Source organism: Octopus bimaculoides, chromosome 10 (assembly GCF_001194135.2).
Source record: "Octopus bimaculoides isolate UCB-OBI-ISO-001 chromosome 10, ASM119413v2, whole genome shotgun sequence".
Classification (NCBI taxonomy): domain Eukaryota; kingdom Metazoa; phylum Mollusca; class Cephalopoda; order Octopoda; family Octopodidae; genus Octopus; species Octopus bimaculoides.
The window spans coordinates 30983355-30987120 of record NC_068990.1 but is presented as its reverse complement, the minus strand read 5'-3'; the positions used below and the strand labels follow the sequence as shown (position 1 = coordinate 30987120).

Below are 3766 nucleotides of genomic sequence, written 5' to 3'. Positions count from 1 at the left end.
CTATTGCCTTACGAAAAAGTCAACTATTTGGAAGTGGGGAGATGAGGAACAGTCAGTTTTTGATCACTTGAAAAATGTACTTTCATCGAGTCAAGTTCTGATACACTTCGATCCAAACAAAACTTTGGGACTGGCTTGTGACGCATCAAACGTTGGTATTGGAGCAGTCCTGTTTCACCGCTATCCTGAGCAGTCCTGTTTCACCGCTATCCTGAGATTTGCCAAAATCTAACTAAAGTTGACTTTTCTGTAATTTTAACTCCGTGATTTCTAATTTGGAAAATACTTAAATACTTTTCTAAATGAGTGTGCTCACTTTACTGTTAATTTGTTTCCGCGATTCATTAACCTGCAATTAGAGATAAGGATATGGAATATTTCTTCCAAGTAGAGATCACATTTCGAATTCCCAACAGTATACGGCGAAGTGTTACTAATAATTGCCCATTTAATATCATATATATCACCCCTATTCTTTAAAATCCAGATGAATTCACTCAAACTTATAATTCCTTTTCCCCCCATTTTTGAACGAAGGTAGTTACGTAAGCTTTGCTTAAAATAAGCAGAACAAGAACATATGTAATAATCAGAAGTGCTATCAGTTGTTACTATGCATCTAAAAACTAAGCATTTTTATGAGACATTGCCTTCAAATGGGCATACTAATTTGTTCTTATAGTTACGATACTGCTTATTAGTACTAATTATGCTTACTACCGTAGAAGTATCATGTACCCTGTCTATAATATTAAGTATCACTTTATGAATATTATCAGTTTCGCTATAGATTAAAGTAGATGTATTATTGCATTTCCTTACTCAACTCATTTAATTCAGATGAGTGTAGTTTGGGCTCAGTTGCCTCCTGTATACTATCTTCCGTAGTTCTCTAGTGTTTCCACTACTGCTGCTAACTAAATAGATGTTCATTATCCCGCTAGAATCATTCATATTATGTTCCACCTTATCCATATAGTTATTATTATTACTAGTTTTATTACTGCTGTTTATATTGGTTTTATTATTTGTGCTTACTAGGTTCCTATTAGTTAATTCTCTAACTCTTAAAATTGTGCGCTACAATAATTTGGGCTAGGTTCGTACTTGTATTAAAAGCAAACCTAATCGTGTGCCGATTGAAAATCTGACTGTATTTGTTAGATGGCGGAAAGTGTGTACTTAATGCAGCGAAAAATTTTGCAGGTATATTTGTGACTATCTGAGTTCCGAAGACTGCATTATACTATAATATATGTCTAGATCTAGCTTTTCTTTTCATGGGTAGGGGTTACCGTTTTTATTAACAACTTCATTTTTATATCTGTTGTATGTTTTTTTATAAATAAATCTATTACTACTTTTAGTACGGGATTTACTTAAAATGACATTGTTATCCATTATGCGACTATTCTTATTATTGTGATGTTTGACATGATGACTGGACATTTCATTATCTTTGTAGAGCTTTTTGCCTTATGTTCACTTATCTACTTATATGTACTGGGTTCAATATTAACCTTATTCAAATTTTATTAAGTCATTCTATGTTTAAGTGCTATTAGAACTATAACCACATCGTATTTCAAAGCAATTTTTATTGTCATGTACTCTGAGATTTTTATGATTCCTCACCTAGAATATGCTTTAAGAAGGACTTCCTAACACTTGAATTTTCAGTTCGCTTCATCCGCCCAAATTGAACAAAGCTGCATAGCAATGTCTGCCTCCGATGATTGTGTAATGCAACTGAATCAACTGAATGCGCATAAATGCTAGATCAAAGGATACTAGGACAGTTATCCAGCAGAAACACGTGTTGGATTGGCATTTTCTCAGAATAACACTTTAATAAATAGATTTTGAAGATGTATAATTCTCCTATTCTTCTTTATGATGTCTTCTTGTTTATACATGTGTGTATACAGAACGAGTCTCCAAACAGTTCGTGCCTATTAAATTCCACTTAGAAAACTACGTTAAGTGACATATATTCTAGAACCACGTGATTGCCACTGCCAGTTCTAATAAACCCACTTTTTTCTGCATCTTTAGATGCTAAAAAAAAAGTTACAAGAAAAGTCTAGGTTTTTCCTGTATTAGAAAATCTGTTCAAGGGTAAAAAGAAACTGAAAGGAAATTAATATTAAAACTGTTTTAATACCTGTGGATCTCGTTAATGTCTAGCGAGCCCCAGATATTTAAATTATTGTTTAAATATATAATTGTTCTAAATAAGGAATCTGCTGACTTACTTTGAAGGGATTTCTTCACACAATCTTATTGATTTGGGGTTACAACCATTAAGACGTTGATATCCAAACCACGTGTTTTCATTCCAAAATGAAGAAGCCTGCATGTATGACAAAAACAACAAAACTAAACATTGATTTCTAATATAGAAACAAGATTTCCAGTTTTATTTGTAAATGGGGGAAGGTTACAAGCTGGCAGGATCGTTAGGGTAGCACACCAGAAAAAATACTTAGTGGCATTTATTCCGGCTTTACGTTCGGAGGTCATCTTTTTGTGGTCGAGAAAGTAAGTTCCAGTCAGTAACTGGAGTCGATAAAAACGACCATCTCCCTCCCCACAACATTTCAAGACTTGTGCCTATCGTAAAAAGGATTTGTAGTAGGAAAGGTATAGTTAATTAAGACCCATTACCAATACATAATTTGCATTTCGTTAATTTGCATTTCGTTAATTTGCATTTCGTTAATTTGCATTTCGTTAATTTGCATTTCGAATTGCATTTCGAATTGAAAGCAATCGTGACTTTGCTAGTAATCGAAACGAGACCGTAAATAAGTCTTATAAAATACCATAAAGAATTATTGTTCGACGCACCAGAACTTGCTGTCTATCAACTTAACTTTTGAATGTCTTTGTAAACCAGACCTCACTGTTCTGAAAAAAATTATTACTAAAACTACATTAGAGAATTTAGTACTACAAACAAGATACTTGAGGGAAATTGGCAGAATGGTCATGAATGGAACGCTTTTGATACTCTGCTTGCTCAATAGCGATCAGTCTAGAACTAAATGACAACAAGAGCCAATTATATATGAAACTCAAGAAATTCAAAATAGGCTAAAGTTATCATTTGTTATGGATCTACCTGACAGACTAAACCTATGATCAAAGACATTCCCACCATGCCCATCCAATTTCATTTCAGATATACAGCACTCGAAATCACATGATTATGTATAACTATAACGAAAGTGAGGCTAAGGCAGTAGACGGTAGCCTGGTTAGGAGGGTGATTGTTGATTAGAGGCCGATGGATCAACTAAAAGAACAAATGCTGTATATAGTTGCTTGATCTATTAAAAGTAATAGCTAAATCTTCCACGCATCATGCGTACCGTCTTAAAAATGGGATTTAATACATACTAAAACATACTAAATCTGAAGAAAAGACAACCTGAACAAGACTGGAATGCTTTCGATCAAAACGTTTGCTCTATCAGAGTTGAAATGAATCCGAAAACAATACATTTCATTAACAATATTTATATCGAACCCAAATAGTACATTTTAAGGGGCATAAAATATAAATGATGAATTGAAGGCAGAGTTGTGTAGCAAGGAGACTTGCTTTTCTATCAGGCTGAACCTAATTCAATCCTACAGCACGGCAGCCTGAGCATGTGATTTCTATTGTTTAGAATTGACCAATCAGTCTTTTTTTGAAAGAAATTTGGTTTTGCAAAATATCGGAATTTATCATATATATATATATATATATATATATATA

General features: G+C 33.5%; 1 protein-coding gene across 1 annotated transcript in view; it reads right to left on the bottom strand.

Annotated features, from left to right (window-relative positions):
• Positions 1-3766, bottom strand: part of LOC106875886 (allene oxide synthase-lipoxygenase protein) — a 43796-nt gene that overhangs the window by 35851 nt on the left and 4179 nt on the right. The window contains exon 2 of the mRNA XM_052971105.1: positions 2256-2353. The gene's annotated coding sequence lies outside the window, so the exon portion shown is untranslated. The remainder of the gene's footprint in view (positions 1-2255; positions 2354-3766) is intronic.